The following is a 12721-nucleotide window of genomic DNA, read 5'->3' as shown; positions in this document are numbered from 1 at the left end:
GTTATGGGCTCCTTGCCTGAGGAAGGATATACTTGCCATAGAGGGAGTGCAATGATGGTTCACCAGACTGATTCGTAGGATGAGTGGATTGTCCTATGAGGAGAGATTGAGTAGACTGGGCCTATATTCTCTAGAGTTTAGAAGAATGAGAGGTGATCTCATTGAAACATACACAATTCTTACAGGGCTTGACAGGGTAAATGCAGGGTGGATGTTTCCCCTGGCTGGGGAGTCTAGAACCAGGGGTCACAGTCTCAGAATAAGGGGTCGGCCATTTAGGACTGTGATTAGGAGAAATTTCTTCACTCAGAGGGTGGTGAATCTTTGGAATTCTCTACTCCAGAGGGCTGTGGATGATCAGTCGTTGAGCACATTCAAGACAGAGATTGATAGATTTTTGAATATTAAGGGAATCAAGAGATATGGGGATAGTGCAGGAAAGTGGAGATGAGGTAGAAGATCAGCCATGATCTTATTGAATGGCGAAGCAGGCTCGAAGCACCAAATGGCCTACTCCTGCTCCTATTTCTTATGTTCTTATGTTCTTATTATGACAATAGATAGGAATATCTTTAGAATTACCCATTGCTGGACAATAATGAGATCTTTAACTGTACACAACAAAATTATTGTCAATAGGTGAAGTAAAGTTTTATTTAGCTATTACGATGTTCCAAAATACTTCAGTAACTTCCTTTTTGCTACCAGCCCAACACAATACAGATAAATCAGCTCAGCAATGGGTGTACATTTGCAAATTTTATTAGCAATAACAGCAATGTGCAATTTAACAAAATAACAACTTGCCTTTAACATAGAAAAATGTACCAAGGAGCTTCAAAAAGGTGGTAATTTACAAGGACAGAGATTGAGGATGAATTTTTTGAGGAGAGAGTGATGTCTGCAGTTTTGAAAGGGGACAAAGGCATTTTAGGTGGGGGTGCGAGAGTAGTTAAGCCAATCAATGGCTGCAGAAGTATTATGGCACATGGAGGTCAAAATGCTAGATAGCTGGGTTTGAAAATGCATTTGTAATTGATTTGGGGGAGAGTTTTTTGTGGGGCCAGATGCAGAAAGAAGTGGTAAAAGGAGCAGACCTTCCCAGCAGAACTTGACTTAAGGAGGTACTGAACCCACTTTCTGATCACGTCATAGGGAGGCCTCCTATTGAAATAAATTTGTAGGCTATAATGAGCCTTGTGCATTGCTCACCACATTGGGCTAAGCTCAGTTTATCAGGCACAGAGTGGGTCTCAGGTCTACTCAACCCCAGTAATCGGAGAACCATACACCCAATGTGCAATAGGCACTGGCCATAACGTTATCAATACCATTGTCTCAAAATATAGTTTTCTTCTCTCCACTTGTATGGTTTTTATGGTATTTTATGTCTGTTTCTAATTATTTTGTAATTAAAATCTTCTCCATTCTGGCATAGGAAGCTATAATATGAAGGACTGCAAACGGCTTGTCCTTCCACTTTTGTATCAGTGGTAGTACATGTGAGGCATGTCTTCAGGGGTTCTTATCCTTGTACTGCATGTACGTAGAAATGTCAAACTACTTCTTGCCTGATCAATCAGCAGATTTTGATTCAGTCACACATCAGTCTTTGAGTACTTTTCTCCTGAAGGTTTTCACCAACAGTATAAAATGGCTGTGATGTATTTATAAACTTCACATTTCACAGAATCACAGAAACCCCACAGTGCAGATAGAGGCCATTTCGGCCCATCGAGCCTGCACCGACACATATCCCACCCGATCCCCGTAACGCCTACACCAACACATATCCTACCCTATCCCCGTAACCCCACGTATTTAATCCCCCTAACACTAAGGGTCAATTTATCATAGCCAATCAACCTAACCCGCACATCTTTGGACTGTGGGAGGAAACCGGAGCACCCGGAGGAAACCCACGCAAACACGGGGAGAATGTGCAAACTCCACACAGACAGTCACCCGAGGCCGGATTCGAACCCGGGTCCCTGGCGCTGTGAGGCAACAGTGCTAACCACTATGCCATTTGTGAAAACATTTCTATTAAGAGTAATTCATTGAGCCAAAAAGGTTATGGCATTTCCTGTTAGATTTGAGTTATTCCTAAAATACATGAATATGTTTGCCAGGGTTAGACTTGCCATTAGTTTGATTGTTTTGCAAAAACAATTGAGATAAATTGGAAAGCCATTGAAATGAATAGCGCTCTGTATATTTATCTTTCCACTGAAGCACTCCGAAACAGCTGACACTGGCTCAAATATCATTGATAAGATTTCCAACTGCCATGTATAAAACTATCCTGGTGTAGCACTATACCCATTCCTGCCTCTGCAAGCATAGTACTTTCATATGATAAAGTTGCATACGTAAACCTTAATCAGCTAAAGGAGATCCATCAATGTTAATCATGTACTATTAATGTATCGGTTTCTGTTTAGATCCCAAACTGTATATGTGCCAGCAAGGGGAAATGAAAGTGGAATTGGAGATATAGGCCAGCAAGTTGAACTTCCTAATAGATGAAGTCCTGAACAGAGGAATGATCATTTGGAAGGAAGGCCTGCAAAGAAATCCCTTCCCTCCTTTTCAATCATATTCAGCCTGAAAGGCAAAAGTACTGCGAGTCTTACTGCAGTTTCCCAGATTATGCCTACCTGTGTAAGAAAGAAGAAAGAAGGAAATTTCATTTATACAACACCTTACGTGATCTTAGAATGTCCTAAAGAGCTTCACAACTAAAGAATTATATCTTTTTTGAAGTGTAGTCACTGTTGGAATGTAGAGAAATTTTGCAGCCAATTTGTGCACAGCAAGGTCCCACAATGAGCAATGATTCAAATGATCAGGTAATCTGTTTTGCTGATGTTGGTTGAGGGATAAATATTGGCTCAAAAAGTATGTAAGCTTGAGAAAAGAAAGTCAGATGATATGGAGTATCAATCAGCACAAGAACATAGCCAGTATGTAGCAAGCCCAACAACAGAGGGGAGCGGTTCAGGACTTAGTTTTAGGGAATGTAGCTGGGCAGGTGGAAGAGATATCCGTGGGAGAGCATTTTGGTGGTAGTGATCAAAATTCAGTTAGATTTAGCATAGTTATGGAAAAGGACAAAGACAGATCAGGAGTAAAAGTTTTCAATTGGGGAAAGGCTTGTTTTACTAAGCTGAGGTGTGATTTAGCAAAGGTGGACTGGAAACAGCTACTTGAAGGTAAAGAGCAGAGGAGGAAATAGTGAGGGTTCAGAGCAAATATTTTACTACAAAGAAAAAGGGTGGGCCACACAAATCTAGAGCCCCATAGATGTCAACGGCTATAAAGGGCAAGGCAAGGCATAAAAGGGAAGCTTATGTCAGATACTGAGAGCTAATTACTGCAGAAAGCCGAGAGGAGTATTGAAAGTGCAGGGGTGAAATTATAAAAGAAATTAGGAGAGCAAAGAGAAGGCATGAAAACGTTTTGGCAAGGAAAATCAAGGAATGCCCAAATATATTTTAGAAATACATATAGAGCAAATGGATAACTAAAGAAAGAGTAGGGCCGATTAGAGACCAAAATGGTAACCTGCATGTGGAGGCGAAAGGCATGGGTATGGATCTTAACGAATACTTTGCATCTGTCTTCACAAAAGAGAGGGACGATGCCGACATTGTAGTTAAGGAGGAGGCGAGTGAAATATTAGATGAGATAAACATAGTGAGAGAGGAAGTGTTAAGGGGTTTAGCATTTTTGAAAGTAGATGAATCGCCAAGCCTGGATGAAATGTATCCCAGGCTGTTAAAAGAAGCAAGGGAGGAAATAGCGGAGACTCTGACCATCATTTTCCAATCCTCTCTGGCTGCAGGTGTGGTGCCAGAGGACTGGAGGACTGCTAACATTGTACTGTGTTTTAAAAGGGAGAATGGGTTAGACTGAGTAATTACAGGCCAGTCAGCCTAACCTTGGTGGTGGGCAAATTATTGGAAAAAATTCTGAGTGACAGTATAAATCTTCATTTAGAAAGGCACGGAATAATCAAGGACAGTCAGCATAGACTTGTTCTAGGGAAGGTCGTGTCTGACTAACTTGATTGAATTTTTTGAGGAGGTAACAAGGAGGGTCAATGAGAGTAGCACGTTTGATGTAGTCTACATGGATTTTAGTAAGGCTTTTGACAAGGTCCCACATGAGAGACTAGTCAGAAAAGTAAAAGTCCATGGGGTCCAAGAAAAATTGACAAGTTGGATCCAAAATTGGCTCAGTGACAGGAAGCAAAGGGTAATGGTTGACAGGTGTTTTTGTGACTGGAAGGCTGTTTCCAGTGGGGTTCTGCAGGGCTCAGTACTAGGTCCCTTGATTTTTGTGGAATATGTCAATGATTTAGACTTTAATATAGGTGGCATGATTAAGAAGTTTGCAGATGTTACAAAAATTGGCCGTGAGTTGATAGTGAGGATGAAAACTGCTAGGTGGGCAGAAAAATGGCAAATGGAATTCAATCCGGAGAAGTGTGAGGTAATGCATTTGGGGCGGGCTAACAAGGCAAGGGAATACACAATAAATTGTAGGACACTGAGAAGCGTAGAGGAATGGAGGGACCTTGGAGGGCATGTCCACAGATCCCTGAAGGTGATTAAAAAGGCATACAGGATACTTTTCTTTATTAGCTGAGGGATAGAATATAAAAGCAGAGAAGTTATGCTTGAACTGTACAAAACACTAGTGAGGCCACAGCTAGAGTACTGTGTACAGTTCTGGTCACCATATCACAGGAAGGATGTAATTGCACTGGAGAGGTTACAGAGGAGATTTACGAGGATATTACCAGGACTGGAGAATTTTAACTATGAGGAAAGATTGGATAGGCTCGGGTTGTTTTCTTTGGAACAGAAGAGGCTGAGGGGAGACTTGATTGAAGTATATAAAATTATGAGGGGCCTAGATAGAGTGGGTAGGAAGCACTTATTTCCCTTAGCAGCGAGGTCAATAACAGGGGGCATAGATTTAAAGTAATTGGTAGGTGAATTAGAGGGGAGTTGAGGAGAACTTATTTCACCTAGAGAGTGATGGGGGTCTGGAACGCACTGCCTTAAAGGGTGATGGAGGCAGAAACCCCAATCACATTTAAAAAGTACTTGGATCTGAACTTGAAGTGCCATAACCTCCCGGGCTACGGACCAAGAGCTCGAACGTGAGATTAGGCTGGATAGCTCTTTCTCAACCGGCACAGACACGATGGGCCGAATGGCCTCCTTCTGTGCCATAACTTTATATAATTCTATGATTCTAAGAATTGCAGTAAGGGTGTGTACGTCCCTAATTGGTCAAAAAAATGCATAACCACTCATTGTTCATAATAAGGAGCAATGTGCTACAGTCTATCATAGTTGGTGATAAGCCCTAGGCAGCGGGCCAAGACATTTTTAATTCCGGGCGTCATTTCAATATGAATGGTGAGTTGCAAGCACAAAAATAAATGGAGAGGAGCAATTACATATAGCTTAACATATCTGTGCATACTTAATTCATGTTATTCTCAGAATTAAATGTTGATAAAGCGCATGCAGCTAAAAGAACATATAATGAGCCTTCATAAACCTCTTGCCAGCTTGCCTCCAATCTCACTTTCTCCAAAAGACTCTTTTATCTATCAGCCTACTATATCTAACATCTCCACTTCCTGCAGACATGGTGTGGAGATGGACTGGGGTGGACAAATGTAAGAAGTCACACAACACCAGGTTATAGTCCAACAGTTTTATTTGAAATCACAAGCTTTCGGAGTGCTGCTCCTTCATCAGGTGAAGTGGAGAGATGCCTATAGACACACATTATATAGCCAGAGAATAATGCCAGATGATTACAGGTAATCTTTCTAACTGCCATTTATCACACCTCGGTAGAGAGATAATCACAGCAATCAAAGGTGTGAATGGTGTCCAAACAGGTCAGTCAGGAAAACATTACATCAAAGAACAATGAGGTGGGGTCACAAGGAGTAAAATGTTGCAGATGCTGGGGTCTGTATGAAAAACAAAAAAACCGACAAAAAACATTTTCTTTGCTGGAAATCACAGCAGGTCCGGCCGCATCTGTGTAGAGAGAACAAGCCAACGACGACTCAAGTCTGGATGACCCTACATCAGGTGGGGTTACATGTAGCGTGACATGAACCCAAGATCCCGGTTGAGGCCAACCTCATGAGTGCGGAACTTGGCCTATCAGTTTCTGCTCTACGATTTTGCGTTGTCCTGTGTCTCGAAGGCCGCCTTGGAGAATGCTTACCCGAAGATCAGAGGCTGAATGTCCTTGACTGCTGAAGTGTTCCCCGACTGGGAGGGAACACTCCTGCCTGGCGATTGTTGTGCAGTGTCCGTTCATCCATTGTCGCAGTGTCTGCATGGTCTCGCCGATATACCATGCTCCGGAGCATCCTTTCCTGCAACGTATGATGTAGACAACGTTGGCCGAGTCACATGAGTATGTACCATGTATCTGGTGGGTGGTATCCTCACGTGTGATGATGGTATCTGTGTTGATGATCTGGCATGTCTTTCAGAGGTTGCCGTGGCAGGGTTGTGTGGCGTTGTGGTTGCTGTTCTCCTGAAAGCTGGGTAATTTGCTGCGAACAATGGTCTGGTGAGGTAAGGCAGCTGTTTGAAGGTTAGTAGTAGAGGCATGAGGATGGCCTTAGCGAGGTGTTCGTCATCATCGATGACATGTTGAAGGCTGTGAAGAACATGGCGTAGTTTCTCCGCTCCGGGGAAGTACTGGACGACGAAGGGTACTCTGTTGGTTTGTAGGGGGTTTCTCTTGCTCGTTCTGGTCTCCGGCCAGGCTTTGTGCAATAATTACCCTTGAGTGGTTCGACCCACTCTCCCCTACGGCTCTAGACCTTGGACTTAGATGCAGAGAACTGTAGTGCAGAGAAAGGACTCAATAGACCAGGATGAATAGCACGAAACGGATGCTTTTATTTTTAAACAGTTTGAAGCATTACAAAATACATGTCATAGGCACAGATTAAAGTAACTACAATCATGCACAAATTTATGAACTTGACTCTATGGAAATGGGGAACACACGGCACATCGTAAAAGGGGAAACACATTACGATTTAACCTTACTCCCTCCCCTAATACCTAAACTAAGTTTCGACTTGAGGAACTCGGGATCATGCTCACCACTATCAGAATCGCAAAAAGGAGGGGTTCGCAGCCTTTCTGGCACAGCTTTCCGTCATCACGTGGATTTGGAAACTTCTGGCGCAGCTTGTTTTTCTCTCTCTCTCTCTCAGGCGATGAGGCAGTGGACACAGCCTCGGTGAGCGCTCGTCATGGCTGAAATCCACCAAGATTCTGTCTGGATTTGGTTTCCTGTAAACCTGTGTTGTTGAGGCACTGGGGTGCTAGGCCCGGAGTGTCCTTTTCTCCGGCCTGGATCGTCGTTTTTCCCGAGGGTGTCTTCTCCTTCGGCCTGGGTCGTCGATGATCTCCCGACAACAGCACCCGGGCCACCCTCGTCTTCTTCCCGTCGTGGCCGAGCCTTGTCTGGCTGAACACGGACCACGTTGTCTTTTCACCGAAATTGTCCGCCCGAAGCGTCTTTAAAAGAAGAAGCGTCTTGATCGATTCCGAAGCTACCGAGGTAGAAGAGGCGCTGATGGACTTTTCAAAATCCATAGTTATACCCTTTTGGGCCAGCCTTATCTCCCGCCAGATCATAGTCCAATCTTTGTAATATTTTGGCGGGCAGAAATCTCTGCAGGGGCGCTTTGTCTTGTAACGGGAGCCGGTGATAACTTAACTGGCCTTCCTGGCCGATAATGTCTTTTAACGTCTTTTACATTGTCACCGTGACTCGGTTCGCATATTGATCGGTCTGGAGATTTCCCTTGATGGCTGTTAAACGGTTTCTCCTTTGTACATTAAATGGGTTTAAGTGTTCATTCATTGTCCGCCCATATCTTGATGGGCCCCATCCTGTTTGCCTGAAACTGTCTTGTACTTAGAATCCATTGAATATGTATGTTGTTTCCCTGAGTTTCGGTTTCCCGATACTGGCTTTCGCAGGCTTACTGTCTTCAATCCACAAGCCTGTCTGGCTTGCAGTAACAGAAATCAAATGGTCCAGAAACTGATCACGAGGCCCGGCGGCCATTTTGTATGCCCTTTGATCAAAGGTTTTTCTGTGCAAGCTTACTTTGGTCAATAAACTGTCTTATTTTATCCTGTTTTCTTGCGTGATTATTGCTGAAAATTTCGAATCTTACAGGCCCCCTGTGATACTGATAGCTTGCTAGAGGTATCAATGATCCTTGGTGAGCAAATTTTCCCTGATTCCCCACATCCAAACATTCCTGGCACTTAACTATCTATGACCCTCACGACCCATGCAGTTCCCATTTCCGAAAAAAACGAAAATTACCTTGTGCACATTTGGACAATCATAGGCAGTACTTCTTAAACTATACCACATTCATCTGTCAGATGTGCAGGGGTTGATACCCTCTTGCACCACCTGCATACACCTTTTATTAATCCAAAAACTTAACAACGACTAATAACATAACAATATTCATACACTTAAAAGAAAACGCGCAAATGGCCAAAATCTAAAAATGGAGGGACGCCTAACTTTCAATACTAGCAGCTTAAAGTGGGGTGTCTTCTTCCCCCATTCGCACATAGCGTTCTCTCCATTCTCCTGTGTTCTCGTGCCTCTGGAGGCGTTTGCCTCTCTTGCAATGCACGAACAGCAAAAATATCACAATTAAAACCTGACACACTACTAGGATGTGGGATGCTATTCCAATCCAGGCCGGGATCTCTATGTTAGTGAACAAGTCCCACCATGGTGGGATGACTATGTCCAATATGTCTTTTCCTATCTCTAAAGTCTTCTGCTCCAGTGTGTAAAAATGTTTCTGTGAAACTATAACGGCTTTTAAAATCTTGGTGAGGTGTTCGGGAAGAGGGGGAATGACATAATCAAAATGCGCGACGAATCGTTGCAAGTCCGTGAAATTCTCTTTTACAGTGAGGTGAACGGTGGAGGGTGCAGGAATGGGGACAATTCGTTGTTGTGCCACTTGAACCTCGGCCCTGGGTTTGAAACAGAAACTGCTATCACTGATCGAACACCACTCGTGCTGTCCGTAGCGGTAGTGAGGCGCTGCGGTGGTGACGCAGTATGTCCCACCCCCGATATATGCTACCTGCGGGGGCACATGGTCCTCTTCCATTGCCTCCATGGTGCAATTTATCGGCTTCGCGCTAGCGGTTCTGAACCCACACTGTGGTTTCAAAAAGGCATTCAAGTGCTGGGGACACAGGATGATGTGTGCTCCCCGGCTCCGACACCCTGAGAGGTCGGTGCCTGTCATCGTACGCTCCCATCTGATGGCGTAAGGCGGGACCACAGCGTAACGAATGTGCGCGCCCCCCTGAATTACTCCAATGTTCTCCACCCTGTATACCGGGGCGGGCTTTGCTGCAGGACCCAACACCGGCATTCTTACCACTATTCCCATGATAGTATGATTCGAACGTCCGCAGTCCACTGGGACTGGGTACGCTTCTGCAGCTAGTCTGAGCTGGCACGGGCTTAATGCATTCTCAAAAAGGGTGGAGCGCTTGCAAGTGCTTGTTGTTGATCCAGGACGGGACCAAACCCTGTTTTAAATCCTCAAGATTACTGCGGCCCTCGCCCAGTAACCACGCCCCATATAGCACACAGGCCTCATTTTGCGCAGCTTGATCGGACGCATTCCGATCCTCCTTAATGAGTGCATTTACCGTTCTCGCGTGTTTCTCTAGCTCAGCTATTATTTCCTTAAAGTGTAGTGTCATGGCCTGGTCTTCATGTAACTCAGAACCCACTACCTTATTTTCATCTGTCAGTATGTTCCTTAACTGGGCTTTTAAACCGTTGATCTGTGTCTGCAGCTCCACGTTATCTAGAGCACTGACGACAGATGTCCCGGTATTAAAAGCAGTGAATATGTCATTCACTGTACCCCTTCTTTGCCTCCCGACTCGATCCAAAACTTCCAGTGGTGTGGTGTATAATTTGTCTTTGTCGATGTCGGCAAAGTCAAACTCGTAAAACTGTCTAAACATTCGGGTTAACAGGACCTGGTATAATTGTTCAGTTTCTTTGGGACACCACTCCGGCAATCGTACCTCAGTGAGGTTTAAAATCACTGAGGCTACCGCGTAGTGTACCCCTTGGTACAGCACCTGACCGGTGGGTACCAATACTAAACCGTTCCCGGGTCCCTTGGTGGTGGTGGGGCACCCTTCTTTCTGGGCTAGTGCTACCGGAAGCGTGGGCAGGGGCTTGCGTGGGCGGGTGATGAGTTCAGTGGCGTTTACCGGAATAGGGGAGTATGGGGCTCCGCACGCTCGAGTGCTGACATCCCATCTCACCCCCTTTCCTTCATCCTGCCACTGCCTCTGGAAGAAGATGGATACGCCCTTGGGGCAAACGCGTTTTGAACCCCACATACAGACATATATTCCTTCATCTGGTTCCCACCATTTGTCCCAACACACACGTAATTGTCCGTGAGTCCCCGTAATAGTCCGATGGGTATTATTACCCAGTCGCTCCCACTCGACCATAGAATTCTTCATGTACTTTCCCAGCTTTCGCAGCCACCACCATCGCCTTAGTGGTATGTTCCCATTACACACCAGACAGACCCTCTTTCCTACGGCAACGCTGACTCTGGGCGCAAGGATCCTCACCCGAGGGCACGTTAATGAAGTCTCTTGGTAGGCAAAACCGAAATTGCTGGAGTATTCCGTAGAATTCGTCCCCAGCCAATCTGGCCATCTCCCCTGGTGGAAGTAGGTGGCGGTTTCCTCAACCTCTCGCTCCCCTGTCCCATCCGTCGCGATGGGGGCCGTGTCCCCGGAACACCTGAAGATGATGACGTCCTTGGTGCGGCGCCGGTAGGCCCACCCGCACCCGATCGCTACGAACACGATGAGAATCTTTTTCATCATATCCCAGGTTTCTGTAACCAATAAAATGATGTAGCCGGGCTCCCAATAGGTGCTGGCCTAATTAAATGGACGCGCGGGTTCCAAGACCCCGCTTCCAAACAAGCACACATACCGGGCAGACTTCAAAATCGTACTCTTAATATTTCTTAACACCGTAACCTTTATATTCCTTAAACTATCATCATAATTACCTAACTTAACTTATGTACAGCGCCGCCCACCGCTGGGCGGCCTACTGAATTCCTGTGAGGGCTGCAGCATGCCGCACCCTGTGGTGGGGCTGCACTGACCTTCGGCTTTGATCCCCCGCAGCCTGTTGCTGTTGAACGGGAACCATGCCTTTCTGGGGCTGCTCTAGACCGAGGTTGGGAAGGATGGGGAGAATCTGGCCAAAACTTTCTGGGCTGGGGCGCTCGAGTCGACCTACGAGGGGCTGCTTTGGGTGAGGCTCCCGGGGCTGATGGACCGGGGGTTGGGACTGACACCGTCACAGCCTGTGGTTCCACCACAGCTGCCGGCTCCAGCTCCCCTCCCTCAGGCTCCGCCCCCCCGGGGCCGGGATTTGTGGCTTCCGACTCCACCTCACCTGTCCCTACAGGTAGTGAGTCTCCGCCCCCATTCCCTACCTCCCCCAAGCTTGAGTCGAGGGCGGGATCGTCGTCCTCTGACTCTTCCTCCTCCGTGATTGGGTCTAAGGCGAGGACGAGCTGTTCGGGCTCTTCCTCGTCCGAATCCCAAATTAGAGGAGAGACCTCCCACTCCGATGGGGTGGCCCCCCCCTTCACGCAGGCTACTGTTCCAGCCTGTGTGGTCTGTGACTCTGTTACAGGCTGAGGATTTTTGTTCTCAGACCTGGTCCCTGTTGTTGGCCCTTGTGCACCCGGTTTAAACAGTTTACACTGGTTAATGTGAAACCATTTGGTACGTCGGGGCACCTTCACTGCATAAACCATGGGGCTGGCCTTGTCTACAATGCTGTAAGGCCCCATGTACAATGGTTCAAAACTCCCTAACCTGGCATAGTTTCGGACCATGACCTGGTCTCCGACTACCCACTCTTGTTGCTTACGAGGTTCCAGTAACAGTCAGTTTCCCTGATGCTGTCTTCCCATGTTCCCAGCCGCCTGCCCATAAATCTGTTTCAGGCGCTCCAAAAGGGTTTGGACGAATTTGTCTTGCTTCGCCTCTCGGAGCTGGCCCTCAGTGAGCACCGGGGCTAGTACATGGGTGGGTGTTCGCATGATCCTTCCAGTCATTAATTTGTGCGGGGAATACCCCGTACTTTTGGACTGGCTGGCCCGGATCCCCATGAGGACTAAAGGCAGGACCTCCGCCCATTTCTGGGGCGAGCCCATTGTCTCTTTCCTCAGCTTTTCCTTGAGGGTCCGATTCATGCGTTCAACAATCCCGGATGACTGGGGATTGTATGCTACGTGCCACTTCCCCTCAATGCCCAAGAGCATGAGGGCGTTCTGCATTACTTGACCGGTGAACTGACTCCCTTGGTCGGACTCTACAAAACGGGGGAGTCCCCACCGTGAGAACACTTCCCGAATCAAGATCTTAGCAGTGCCCAGTGCCGTAGCTGTTCTGCACGGGAAGGCTTCTACCCATTTGGTGAACACATCTACCAGGACAAGGCAGTACTTATATCCTCCCTGGGCGGCGGGCAGGGGCCCTATGTAGTCGACCTGAATCGACTGCCATGGTCCCTCTACCCTCCTGAT

Source organism: Somniosus microcephalus, chromosome 2 (assembly GCF_052327205.1).
Source record: "Somniosus microcephalus isolate GS21.2 chromosome 2, FLI_Smic_1.0, whole genome shotgun sequence".
In the NCBI taxonomy this organism is placed as follows: Eukaryota; Metazoa; Chordata; class Chondrichthyes; order Squaliformes; family Somniosidae; genus Somniosus; species Somniosus microcephalus.
This window is presented reverse-complemented; position numbering follows the sequence as displayed.